This window comes from Puntigrus tetrazona, unplaced genomic scaffold, assembly GCF_018831695.1.
Source record: "Puntigrus tetrazona isolate hp1 unplaced genomic scaffold, ASM1883169v1 S000000008, whole genome shotgun sequence".
Lineage (NCBI taxonomy): Eukaryota > Metazoa > Chordata > Actinopteri > Cypriniformes > Cyprinidae > Puntigrus > Puntigrus tetrazona.
Window position 1 is genome coordinate 1,279,837 of NW_025047688.1, and position 14,331 is coordinate 1,294,167.

Genomic DNA, 14,331 nt, shown 5'->3' on the forward strand with positions numbered 1-14,331 from the left:
GTTACTGGAGATGTATTTGACCTTTTTTAACTAATAGCTTGAACATTTCATTGTGCATCTGTGAATAAATCAAATAATAATAATTGGTTAATTAAGGATTGCATTAGGCAGAGACCTTTAATGAATGCTCATGCACAAATGTCACTGATCAGCAATAGACTTTACAGAGCTCCTGACATTTCGCTAGTCATTAATAGGCGCTCACCTAAATTTGAGATGCATTAAGGCTACAAACAGAGTGAGTCAAAAGAAATCTTTCACAAGTACAACTTCGGCTGTATCAATGCAGCCGCCCAGAGCGCTCAGGAAACAATAGTCTCTGTGACACATGCTCTATTTCTAAACTCTCTGCAGGTAGTCAGGGAACTCAGCCTGTCGTCTCAATACTGCGGTCATCCGTCATGCTGCTTTAATTGGCCACTTGTTCCCATTTACCGTAACATTTATTTTCTCGAGCCCAGGGGAGGAAGATGCAATTTTGAGACTGAAACATGTTCGACCCTGATAAAAGCCCAGGTGACTCATAGTTTATGAAATAATTCACCTGTGTCTGAGCAGTGAATATTTGACCGGCCTGTCATGCTGGAAGCTGAGACGGTATGTCTTTCCCAGCATTCACATCAACACTAGGGGGGAAAAAAGAAAGAAAAGGGATAGAGATTACAAATACTTAAGTAACACATTAAATATAAAAGTTTGAATTAGAAATACATTTAGTCTGTATTATTTACTGATTCAAAAACTGTTGTTGTTGTTTTTGCAGTGTAATCTGTTGATAATATGGAGGTTCTGAAACATAGAAAATATGAGATGAAGTAACATTTGAAAGCATCTTCAAGGCTAGAATTATGCAAACCACTTGCTGTCAAACAATGAATCATATTTAAAATAAATAAATATAAATACACATGCATGCATATATAATAAATATACAGAGTACATACATTACACACATATATTACATAAACAAAAACGTTGATGTAGATCTATATCTACATATTCCAGTACTATTAATCAATACGATTGTTTCAAAGCAGCTTCACAGCTTTCAGCTTGATTTTCAGGACATTTTTTCCAAATCATTTCAATGACAAAAAAGTGTCCCAATCAGCCTGAATTCACAACTATAAACAACAAAATAACGGACTGTGTAATAAGTTAAAAACAATTATAAAACTTCATAATATGAGACAAATTCAAATTCTGCTGCAACACAAGTCTTAAAAATGAAATGCCTTATAGTTTGTAGTTAGATGTATTGGAAAAGTATGATTTCTTCCCCACAGTTTTTTTTTATTATTATTATTATTACTGTTTTGTTCATTATAGTATTATTGTTATATGACATCATTCACATCAAGGTATTTCTTTTCTGTTTGATCCTTTAGTACCGCACAATCATTAACATATCAAACTGCTTTTTTTCCCCGCTACCATTTCAAACAGCAAACCATTGCGGTTTTCTTGGAAGAAAGATAATGTTTCATATTTGGTGTTCGCAGACATCAGTACGAGACAGGGACACAGAGATCATTTAGAAAACAGGGAGCAATTTTCATGTAATTGTGTGTCATCAGTGTGTCCTGGAGGTAAAGCCGACTTCAAAGCCGCTGAAAAATCAGCTGCATGGGTGTGTGAAGAGAGACACCACACGCTGGACATCTGCAACACACACACAATCTGCCACTCATTAGAGCAGGGTCACACACACTCACGCTCATTATCACGTGGACTGCTTTAGACATCACCATTTGACTCACTTGCGACTTTCTCAAAAGTGAGCGTGACATCAAGGCAGAAGCATTCGTATCTGTATAGTGAGAGGATCCAGTGTTCAAATATGTACAAGCTGGAAGGAAAAGAAATAAATAGTTTTTTTGGACTTCAGTAGTGTTGAAAGAGACTGTTGTGTAAGGATTGATAGGGATCCCGCATTTTGGATAGGAGTGAGAAGATCATTCCACCAGCCAGGAACAGTGAAAGAGGCGTAGCTCACTCGCAGATCTCCGACTTCTGGAGGGGATGTAGATTTGTAATAGTGAGTGAACGAAGGTAGTGCTCTGGATGTGGCTGCTCTATAAGCAAGCATCAATGTCTTGAATTTGATGATAGCTGCAACTGGGAGCCTGTGCAAGGAAATAAAGAGACGAGTAACATGAGCTCTTTTGGGCTCCTTGATGACCTTGTCCTTGTCCTTGCTGCTGCATTCTGAATCATTTGTAGAGGTTTGAAGCCAGAAGACCATTGCAATAGTCCAGCCTAGAAATGACCAAAGCCTGGACAAGAAGTTGTGAAGCATGCTGTGTTAGAAAGGGCCTGATCTTTCTTATGTGTTAAGCAAATCTGGAAGATCGAGCAAAGATCGAGCAAAGTCAACAAAGTTGATGGGGTAAATTGTAGAGGAACCTAGCTGGATGGTGAAGTCATGTAAAACATCTTTGTTTTACTGAGCAGATGCTACATTAAGAGAGTTCAAACTCTGTCAGAGTTGTAGGCTTCAGACTCGATTTTCATTCTCACACAGAAAGAGATGCCAGAATGCACTCTCATGAACAAAATCACATTAACACATACACATGCCCACACACAGACCGTGTTATCTCTCACCTGAGCCCCTAATGGAAATGCAGAGGAGTTTTCACTGTCTGTCTGCCTGAGAAGAGAGATTCAATCAGCTCATCAGATCCCCCCCAAAACACAATGGTTTGTCTACAGGGTTCATCTGGAACTGGGTCCAGAGGGTTTCTTATGCTTTTTATTTATTTTTACTTTTTTTTTTTTTTTTTTTTTTGACTAAGACTAAACAATAATTATATCTCAAAGCTCTCAACAGGATTATAATCAAGAATATTCACCTAACATGACAAGAAGTTGTAATAAAATATTTCAAAAGATTATATGGTTCTTCTTGTGATTGTCTATTATTAAGGACTAATGATAATCCTAATAAAGGATTTTATCAGATTGAGCTAAAATTATGATTCCTACTAGAATTATGTACATTTCTTTTGACAGAATAATAGAAAAGGTCATTTTTTTCAATTAATAGTTTACAATTTATGCCACACAAAAGAAATAAATGTTTGAAACAATGTAAGTACATAGTGCCAATTATATTTTTTTTTCATTGGTATAGACCTAATTGTGAACAAAATGATTATAAAACCAATCACTTATTAATTATTTATTTATTTAGAAATAATTTTAATACACTGATCTGTTGCTCAAGGAACAATTTATTATTATTATTATTATTATTATTAGTATTAAAAAGTTTTGTAGCTTAATACTTTTGTGTAAACCATAAAACATTTTCTAAGTATTATTTGATAGAGTTTAAAAGAATAGAATTTATAAAAAAAAATTAAATAATAAGTGTGATGTTTCCTGTCTGTTTATTACATTAACAATGTGAAAGGTGTAAAAGTATGTTTGTCCAGTTCCTTGTTCGAATAGCTTTCTTATTTCATGTCTGCATGTCTGTTCAGAAAGCACAAGCGTGGTTGGACGTGTCTAAATGTGTCTTTCTGAATTTGTCTCTGTATGCTGTGATTTCTGCTCATTCAAACCCAACACAAAGAACCTGATTACTGACGAGAGAGACAGACAGACTCCCTACCTCTGCCTCTCTAAAGATGCCTGATTTCATGAATATAAATCAGTAAGTGTACTGTTTTTCTTTGCCCGTGCCTCACATTCAGAATCAAGATGCAGTTTTATTATTGCCAAGTCTGTTATTGCTCATATCCAGCATTCTCATATTGAGCACGAAAATTGCTTTTATCTTTCAGACATGAGTGATACCTCAAATCATGGAGCCTGTTAAGGAGGGCTGTGTTATTTAGTTGAGAAGTTGAATATACAATATTTGCTGAGCAGAAGTTTGAAACCTCACATCATCCATCCATTCTCCAAACTGGCTGCCAAGGCTTGAGCGAAGCTGGAGCCTATCCTAGCGTTTAGGCCCATAGTCAAAAATCACTGTGTATAGGCCAGCCCTTTAAAAGACTGAACTGAAAACAATGGACAGATTGCTGAAAGCAGAAACTGACTAATTTTACTACGCTGCTCTGAATTAAAGTGACACCGCATTGTCATTGACACAATAAAAGAGCCATTTTTGATTCCACAAAGAACCGTTCAGTCAAAGGTTCTGCTAAAAAATCATTTTTCTTTCCAAAAACAACCTTTTGTGAAACAGAAAAGTTCTTCAGATGTTAATTTTTTTTTTTTGGAACCATTTAGGCGAGATGGTTCTTCTGTGGCATCATGAAGCACCTTTATTTTTGGAAGTGTAATATAGATCCGCAATTGCCATTTGACTTTTAGCACTGTTTTTAAAAAAGAAAAAACGACTAAGGGGAAAAACATTGTATCATTTTAAAATGAATTGCAAACACCATAAAAGCACGACTAAATAACTTCAACATAAATGAATGAAAATAAACAAATAAACAAACAGCTACTGATATATATATATATATATATATATATATATATATATATATATATATATATATATATATATTAATTATTTCAATAATTACGGCGTTTTCCCACCTTTATGCCCAACCAGACCACCAAACCAGCCTATGACTTTAAACTGTAAACTTTACTGTAAATTTACAAGCATTTTCTAACAGTATTATACTGTATTTTTATAAAACAGAACAATTCTCTGTATATTTTGCAGATATAGTCTGTAAACATACAAGTTTTCTGTTTTCAGACCGCTAAATTTGTAATACAGAATCAAACTGTAAATGCATTGCATTGTGGGATTGATTGTCTCTCGCGCTCAATTTATATGTCGTTTGATGTAATGTGAACAGACGCTAGTATTAATGTCCGAAAACGTAATTTTTCATTTAACTTAATCAAAAAGTAATCGTGTTATTGAAACATGTCAGGGTTGTGATCTTGAAAGTAACGCAGGCCTGTCTAACGTAAGCGAGAGTACGGCGAAGCAACAGTACGTCGGATATCTTTTGCAAGAGAACTTGTTGCACTGACCAACAGAAAGCTGCTAGTTAAAAGTGGCGTCTGTGTGAGCTTCGTTACTTTTTAAACTAGCTGTCTATGACGCAGCAGAAAATGGACGACGCTGAAATCGTTGGCCATCTGAATAATCAGGTTTTTTTTTGGAGTTCGAGAAGATGGATGGTTACTCGTTTGAGTATTGATGAGGTAAGTATTGCTGTCAGTTCTGTGATCGTTCTTTTGAATCAGCGTTATCATTTTGTCAGCGCATGAAAATCCACAGTCATGTTCCTAATACCGACAGGTGTAGAAAATGTAAAAAGTACACTGCTTTCAAGGCTCATATATTCAGGGATCACAAAAACAAGGCCAAGACGTCTTTTGAGCAGTTAGCAGTTATCTGAGTAATAACCCCATGCAACACTTGTCATATATTTAAAGTGTATGCGTGTTGCATATAGGCATTTTCCAGATTTTGAAGTAATCCTCCTTATTCCCTTGTTATTTGGGACACTTGCCCTGCTCATTACAAAGTCCTCATTAACAAGAAGATAAGGATGATCACTTTGATTTGGACTGTTCAGTATGCGATAATCGTTATACCCCTAGGAATATGAAAAGGTTCGGTGAAAAACAAAAAGCTTTAGACAGAGCTTTAAATGTGAAGTTTTTATCAATCTTGATTTCTCTGCTTTTCCTGGATGAATCGAAGAGAACTGCTGTGCTAATAGAGTGCGGAGCCTGGTTGGCCAATAGCCAAGGTCATTATTTAATTAAATACATTTAATGAAATTAAATACTGTAATGCATTACATTATATTTCATTTTGGCTTTTTTTTATCAACTTCTATCATACAACCAGGAATATCTACGTCAAGTGGAATTATACTTCGATTCAAATCTTTTTAAAAGTGTAATGCCGTTCAGTTTTCACTGGCATTATATGGATGTTACCAACAGGCAGGCAGAAAATGCTGGCGGTATCGAACTTATGAAATAAGTTCAAATCTGCAACATATAGAATAATCAAAAAATGTTCACTTTAGCAATATTGTGATTTTGAAGTCCTGGAATAGTATTAATTAGGAAATTGCTTGTTATAAATGAAAATATATTACAATATCTCATAGTTATTTTAACATTTGTGCAGAAATATATATGGACCACTAAGTAATACCACATGGAGCCCGCGGTTCCTCTTTTACTTTAATTTTCAGGTCAATCTCGAAGCAGCCTGTGGTGGATGTTGAGCTTAGACGGTCGAGTCGTGTGTGAAGGAGCACATGCCAACTTTGTCTCAGCACAGCGCTGTTTGCCTCATTCTACAATTTCAAACTCAATTTCAAGCTTGCAGCCTTGAGTTTGTTCAGAGGTTAGACATTATCATATTTTACATTCATATACACTATATTGCCCAAAGGATTGGGTCACCCCATTTCGATAAACAGATCTGACTACTTCAGTCATTTCAATGAGTGCAGACCTTAGTATTTATGAATATAATGATATTCTAGGGAATTGTATGCCTTTAATTTTATAGCAACAGTTTGGACCGGAGTGTCTTTAAATACAGACCTTGAGCCAAAACCCCCAATGACTTGTATGTACACTATATAGACAAAAAAACTGGGACACCCTCTTCTGTAGAAAAGAAAAAGTAACTTCCAAGACTTTGGCAACGAAAATGGAAGATTTTTTTTTTCTCAGTGATGTGAATTGATTTTTCTAAACGTTTTTTGTCAAAGTTGCAATTTAAATGAGAACTTAACAGAAAAATATGATTTTTTACAAAATCTGTTTTTGCCTTTTAAATACTACCTTGATATAAATCCTGAACGTGGATCAAAGGCCAAGAAAGGGAAGTAACTTCAAAGAAGACTGGACTTGTTGTGCAAAACAGTACTGTACATAAGTTTTCTAGTATAAAACAAATATTTATAACAGTAAGATATTGTATTTGGTAAATAAAGTACTAGACAAGTACATTAAATCAGACATTTTTGATTTACATGTAAATAATAGAAAGTATAATGTATAGATGCACTATTAAATTTTTGTAAAGCATAAAACCATATGAAAAAGCAGGGCACCAATAGCAACAAAAGTGTTAAGGACCATGCATTTAAACTCAGCCAGACACAAATCAGTGGTAATCATCAGTTTTATTTAAACGTAAGTAGAGAAGAAGCAACATATAAAGGCCTCTCATGTTTTTTTTGTTTTTGTTTTTTGTTTTTTTGCTTTTTTTAGGAGACATCTTAAAGAGAGGGGTGTGACCAAAAAAGAAGCCAAACATGTAAGCCATTATAAAGAGCATAATAGAGAGGCACTATAAACCAGATCATGCCCTCAAACAGCTTCCGAATGATTAACTGGGATAGAGTCGCCAAAATCATAAGAGTCCAGCCGAGCATGTAGAACTGCAGGAGACGGCGTCTCTTCACCAGACTGAGAGCGAACATGCAGAACCCAGCAAGGTACAGGGCAAAGGGAATGAAGCCATCTGATTGGCTGAGCAGGCTTATAGGCTCCTTCCTCTGCACCAGAGTGAAGAAGTTGTCCTTGAGCGTTTCCCCAGAGAGGAAGTAGTCCACGTACATCGGCAAGTACCAGCTTAGCGTGGTGAACCATGGCAGGTGTTGCCAGGGATAGCCGATCCTCATCATCTCATAGAAGCCCTTCATCTGGACGAACAGCACAATCGTCATCAGAGCCATGGGACTGAGGTAAATGCTGCAGAAGAATCCAAAGCTCATAGCCAGGGCGAGGATCCCCTTCACCCAGCAGTCCCTCCATCGCTGGGAAAGGCCTGAGAGGACAGTGTTGAGACCCTCTGGGGTGTCGTCGGGAGGGACGGGAACTCAGGAACCTCCGAGTCTGATTTAGTCTCAGTGCCCGAGGCTTCATCGTCTCCTCGTCCTCCAAGGGCTGATCTTGCAGCTCCGATGGAAGGGCTTCTGAATAATCCTTTTAGAAAAAGAGACAATTCAAATATTGGTTAGATCATTTCACTAATAAAACTTTAGAGCAGGTCTTGATAATCAGTCGACAGTTGCAGTTTGCTAGTCTTTGTTTGCGATTGTTAATAAAAGATGTTTGAAACTGAAAGACAGACAGAGCCAAGGCCACTTACAAGGCATATATACTTGATTTCCTTTTCAGCAGGAACATTCATCGGAACCTGGTCTGGATCTTCAGTCTGGTCTTCATGGACTTCAGGGTGACAGGTCACTGGTTCCTCTGCAGCAGAGAGGAGCGCAGAGTCAGTGCTGATATGCCGAGAAGTCTGACCTATAGAGAGAGGCCAATGAAACAAACATAGCTTCATAAGCCATTACTGCTGCAAATTCAAAGTTTTTCCTCGCTTTGGCACTGAGTAGTGTGTTTTCAAACAGCTTGAGCATTAAAAGGAGCGACACGCTCTCAAGACATGGACAGTTGATTTACCATCAGGAGGAACATCGCTCTGTTCCACGTTTTGGTCTTCACCTGACTTGACTTTTCTCCTTTCGTTCAGAACTAAAGAAATTACTCCGAGCAAAGTAAATAGCATCCTGAATCCCCAAGTATATTAGACTGCAATAAGAGCAAAGTTACAAACACCAAAGTGAGCAACTAGTCATGTGACAGCGAGTGGCAAAAAAGAACGTGCAGTGTGACGCCACGATCTAATTAGCATATTCCACTGTTGCTATAGAACCCTTGGATGGTTGCTACGCGATTGGTCCATAGCCCTAATAGTTTTAGCAGGAGCGGAAATAAAACTGTTATTTATGAAATGACCAGAACGTGCTGTCTGGCGAATAACTGCATTGTCATTGACACAATAAAAGGACCATTTTTGATTGTACAAAGAACCGTTCAGTCAAAGGTTCTTCAAAAAACGTATCTTTCTTTCCATAAAGAACCTTTTGTGAAACAGAACGGTTCTTCAGACGTTAATGCTTTTTTACGGAACCATTTAGACGAGATGGTTCTTCTGTGGCATCATGAAGCACCTTTATTTTTGGAAGTGTAATATAGATCCGCAATTGCCATTTGACTTTTAGCACTGTTTTTAAAAAAGAAGACAAACTAAGGAGGAAAACAATGTGTAACGGGTATATGATTTGGATAGGATTTTTTAGAGACTTTTATTTTGAGTCGGTCGCTTCTGCGGGTGCCGTGCGTCGCAGAAGGGAAACCAAGAAGAGCGCGGGTTTGAGTGTGTCGCACACACAAGTGAGTGCAGTGTCGCGATCGAGAAACTCGTTCGATTAAGTTGCTTCAGCGGATTTTTATCGAGGCTTTAGTCGAGTGAAGGACGACAGCACAAAGGGAAAGTGTGGATAGCGACCCGTGTTTTGTACTGAGAAGAGTTTTTAATCTGGTCTCGCGATATGCGTTAATTGACAGCATGACGCAGTAACATATGTGAGGAGCACGGACACTGAGTACATCTTAAAGTGTAGACCGAGGGACTCTTTTCATTACTTTTTGCTGCATTTTGCACTTGCGTTTTTATTGAAAAGCTAACATTTCTGTGTTACTGTTCAAGTGTTTTCCAGATCCTTTCGTTGTCCAAACTTCCGGGAAGTCGCAATTTATTTCCCCTACACGACCAGTTAAATACCCTCGTTACAAATGTATCATTTTAACATGAATTGCAAACACCGAGAGAAAAAAAAAAAAAAAAAAAAAGAATGACTAAATGACTTAAGCATAAATGAATGAAAATAAACAAATGTCCTCACAAACGGCTACTGATTATATATTTATGTATGAAACATTATACATTACATTTTGCATGATGTAAAAATAATCTGTTTTAAATGATTTTAAGACCACAAAAACACTTGCATGTAAATATCTCTGAAATTTACGTAATTACATCAATAATTAGTGTTTTCTTAGTGAAGTGTAAAACCATATATATATATATATATATATATATATATATATATAAACTAAACAGGAACAAAAGTCTTAAGGACCATGCATTTAAACTCAGCCAGACACAAATCAGTGGTAATCATCAGTTTTATTTAAACGTAAGTGGAGAAGAAGCAACATATAAAGGCCTCTCATTTTTTTTTTTTTGTTTTTTTTTTTGCTTTTTTTGCTTTTTTTAGAGACATCTTAAAGAGAGGGGTGTGACCAAAAAAGAAGCCAAACATGTAAGCCATTATAAAGAGCATAATAGAGAGGCACTATAAACCAGATCATGCCCTCAAACAGCTTCCGAATGATTAACTGGGATAGAGTCGCCAAAATCATAAGAGTCCAGCCGAGCATGTAGAACTGCAGGAGACGGCGTCTCTTCACCAGACTGAGAGCGAACATGCAGAACCCAGCAAGGTACAGGGCAAAGGGAATGAAGCCATCTGATTGGCTGAGCAGGCTTATAGGCTCCTTCCTCTGCACCAGAGTGAAGAAGTTGTCCTTGAGCGTTTCCCCAGAGAGGAAGTAGTCCACGTACATCGGCAAGTACCAGCTTAGCGTGGTGAACCATGGCAGGTGTTGCCAGGGATAGCCGATCCTCATCATCTCATAGAAGCCCTTCATCTGGACGAAACAGCACAATCGTCATCAGAGCCATGGGACTGAGGTAAATGCTGCAGAAGAATCCAAAGCTCATAGCCAGGGCGAGGATCCCCTTCACCCAGCAGTCCCTCCATCGCTGGGAAAGGCCTGAGAGGACAGTGTTGAGACCCTCTGGGGGGTGTTGTCGGGAGGGACGGGAACTTCAGGAACCTCCGAGTCTGATTTAGTCTCAGTGCCCGAGGCTTCATACGTCTCCTCGTCCTCCAAGGGCTGATCTTGCAGCTCCGATGGAAGGGCTTCTGAATAATCCTTTTAGAAAAAGAGACAATTCAAATATTGGTTAGATCATTTCACTAATAAAACTTTAGAGCAGGTCTTGATAATCAGTCGACAGTTGCAGTTTGCTAGTCTTTGTTTGCGATTGTTAATAAAAGATGTTTGAAACTGAAAGACAGACAGAGCCAAGGCCACTTACAAGGCATATATACTTGATTTCCTTTTCAGCAGGAACATTCATCGGAACCTGGTCTTCAGTCTGGTCTTCATGGACTTCAGGGTGACAGGTCACTGGTTCCTCTGCAGCAGAGAGGAGCGCAGAGTCAGTGCTGATATGCCGAGAAGTCTGACCTATAGAGAGAGGCCAATGAATCAAACATAGCTTTATAAGCCATTACTGCTGCAAATTCAAAGTTTTCCTCGCTTTGGCACTGAGTAGTGTGTTTTCAAACAGTTTGAGCATTACAAGGAGCGACACGCTCTCAAGACATGGACAGTTGATTTACCATCAGGAGGAACATCGCTCTGTTCCACGTTTTGGTCTTCACCTGACTTGACTTTTCTCCTTTCGTTCAGAACTAAAGAAATTACTCCGAGCAAAGTAAATAGCATCCTGAATCCCCAAGTATATTAGACTGCAATAAGAGCAAAGTTACAAACACCAAAGTGAGCAACTAGTCATGTGACAGCGAGTGGCAAAAGGAACGTGCAGTGTGACGCCACGATCTAATTAGCATATTCCACTGTTGCTATAGAACCCTTGGATGGCTGCTACGCGATTGGTCCATAGCCCTAATAGTTTTAGCAGGAGCGGAAATAAAACTGTTATTTATGAAATGACCAGAACGTGCTGTCTGGCGAATAACTGCATTGTCATTGACACAATAAAAGGACCATTTTTGATTGTACAAAGAACCGTTCAGTCAAAGGTTCTTCAAAAAAACGTATCTTTCTTTCCATAAAGAACCTTTTGTGAAACAGAACGGTTCTTCAGACGTTAATGCTTTTTTACGGAACCATTTAGACGAGATGGTTCTTCTGTGGCATCATGAAGCACCTTTATTTTTGGAAGTGTAATATAGATCCGCAATTGCCATTTGACTTTTAGCACTGTTTTTAAAAAAGAAGACAAACTAAGGAGGAAAACAATGTGTAACGGGTATATGATTTGGGTAGGATTTTTTAGAGACTTTTATTTTGAGTCGGTCGCTTCTGCGGGTGCCGTGCGTGCGGTAGAAGGGAACCAAGAAGAGCGCGGGGTTTGAGTGTGTCGCACACACAAGTGAGTGCAGTGTCGCGATCGAGAAACTCGTTCGATTAAGTTGCTTCAGCGGATTTTTATCGAGGCTTTAGTCGAGTGAAGGACGACAGCACAAAGGGAAAGTGTGGATAGCGACCCGTGTTTTGTACTGAGAAGAGTTTTTAATCTGGTCTCGCGATATGCGTTAATTGACAGCATGACGCAGTAACATATGTGAGGAGCACGGACACTGAGTACATCTTAAAGTGTAGACCGAGGACTCTTTTTCATTACTTTTTGCTGCATTTTGCACTTGCGTTTTTATTGAAAAGCTAACATTTCTGTGTTACTGTTCAAGTGTTTTCCAGATCCTTTCGTTGTCCAAACTTCCGGGAAGTCGCAATTTATTTCCCCTACACGACCAGTTAAATACCCTCGTTACAAATGTATCATTTTAACATGAATTGCAAACACCGAGAGAAAAAAAAAAAAAAAAGAATGACTAAATGACTTAAGCATAAATGAATGAAAATAAACAAATGTCCTCACAAACGGCTACTGATTATATATTTATGTATGAAACATTATACATTACATTTTGCATGATGTAAAAAATAATCTGTTTTAAATGATTTTAAGACCACAAAAACACTTGCATGTAAATATCTCTGAAATTTACGTAATTACATCAATAATTAGTGTTTTCTTAGTGAAGTGTAAAACCATATATATATATATATATATATATATATATATATATATATATATATATATATATATATATATATATATATAAACTAAACAGGAACAAAAGTCTTAAGGACCATGCATTTAAACTCAGCCAGACACAAATCAGTGGTAATCATCAGTTTTATTTAAACGTAAGTGGAGAAGAAGCAACATATAAAGGCCTCTCATTTTTTTTTTGTTTTGTTTTTTTTGTTTTTTTTTTAGGAGACATCTTAAAGAGAGGGGTGTGACCAAAAAAGAAGCCAAACATGTAAGCCATTATAAAGAGCATAATAGAGAGGCACTATAAACCAGATCATGCCCTCAAACAGCTTCGAATGATTAACTGGGATAGAGTCGCCAAAATCATAAGAGTCCAGCCGAGCATGTAGAACTGCAGGAGACGCAGCGTCTCTTCCTGAGACTGAGAGCGAACATGCAGAACCCAGCAAGGTACAGGGCAAAGGGAATGAAGCCATCTGATTGGCTGAGCAGGCTTATAGGCTCCTTCCTCTGCACCAGAGTGAAGAAGTTGTCCTTGAGCGTTTCCCCAGAGAGGAAGTAGTCCACGTACATCGGCAAGTACCAGCTTAGCGTGGTGAACCATGGCAGGTGTTGCCAGGGATAGCCGATCCTCATCATCTCATAGAAGCCCTTCATCTGGACGAACAGCACAATCGTCATCAGAGCCATGGGACTGAGGTAAATGCTGCAGAAGAATCCAAAGCTCATAGCCAGGCGAGGATCCCTTCACCCAGCAGTCCCTCCATCGCTGGGAAAGGCCTGAGAGGACAGTGTTGAGACCCTCTGGGGTGTTGTCGGGAGGGACGGGAACTTCAGGAACCTCCGAGTCTGATTTAGTCTCAGTGCCCGAGGCTTCATACGTCTCCTCGTCCTCCAAGGGCTGATCTTGCAGCTCCGATGGAAGGGCTTCTGAATAATCCTTTTAGAAAAAGAGACAATTCAAATATTGGTTAGATCATTTCACTAATAAAACTTTAGAGCAGGTCTTGATAATCAGTCGACAGTTGCAGTTTGCTAGTCTTTGTTTGCGATTGTTAATAAAAGATGTTTGAAACTGAAAGACAGACAGAGCCAAGGCCACTTACAAGGCATATATACTTGATTTCCTTTTCAGCAGGAACATTCATCGAACCTGGTCTGGATCTTCAGTCTGGTCTTCATGGACTTCAGGGTGACAGGTCACTGGTTCCTCTGCAGCAGAGAGGAGCGCAGAGTCAGTGCTGATATGCCGAGAAGTCTGACCTATAGAGAGAGGCCAATGAATCAAACATAGCTTTATAAGCCATTACTGCTGCAAATTCAAAGTTTTTCCTCGCTTTGGCACTGAGTAGTGTGTTTTCAAACAGTTTGAGCATTAAAAGGAGCGACACACGCTCTCAAGACATGGACAGTTGATTTACCATCAGGAGGAACATCGCTCTGTTCCACGCTTTTGGTCTTCACCTGACTTGACTTTTCTCCTTTCGTTCAGAACTAAAGAAATTACTCCGAGCAAAGTAAATAGCATCCTGAATCCCCAAGTATATTAGACTGCAATAAGAGCAAAGTTACAAACACCA

General features: G+C 38.4%; 1 pseudogene; it reads right to left on the minus strand.

Moving 5' to 3' along the window:
• Positions 1–615: 615 nt before the first annotated feature.
• LOC122332260 lies at positions 616–10,524 on the minus strand (annotated as a pseudogene).
• Positions 10,525–14,331: the final 3,807 nt, after the last annotated feature.